This window comes from Dasypus novemcinctus, chromosome 6, assembly GCF_030445035.2.
Source record: "Dasypus novemcinctus isolate mDasNov1 chromosome 6, mDasNov1.1.hap2, whole genome shotgun sequence".
NCBI classification, from domain to species: Eukaryota; Metazoa; Chordata; class Mammalia; order Cingulata; family Dasypodidae; genus Dasypus; species Dasypus novemcinctus.
In genome coordinates, this window is record NC_080678.1 from 105240187 (window position 1) to 105240713 (window position 527).

The following is a 527-nucleotide window of genomic DNA, read 5'->3' on the forward strand; positions in this document are numbered from 1 at the left end:
CAGATACCAAATGATGTGACATTTCTCTTTGCCAAAAACAACTCAACTAATTAACCAACCAAAATGCTTTCATCTACACTTTAAAAGGAAGCAAACTAAAAATAAAAAATGACCAGATAAGTATGCTTGGTCTCAAGAGCTGATGAATTTTTAACTGAAATCACAAGAATTTAATAGGCCCAAAGTCAAAAGACAACAATTTTGCCCAGGATAGAGAAAAGAAAAAATTAGGGTTCTTGGGGAAAAAATAAAGGGTTTTACTTGAGAAGGAAAAGTCAGGTGAAGGAAGAGTTAACCATGCTAGCTACAAGACTCTGCTGGATTCTCTGTCATAAGGCAAGGGTGGGTTGCACAAGACAATGAGAATATGCACCGTCAATCAGAATAATTGCATTACTTCGCTGTCCACACGGCTCAGCTTTTCCCCGATAAATTTTTTAAATGATGATAAGACCAGTTTAGAGTTTGACTCTTTTCATAATCCATTCAGACACCTCTAAGTGAAAATGAAATAGACTGTACTCTTT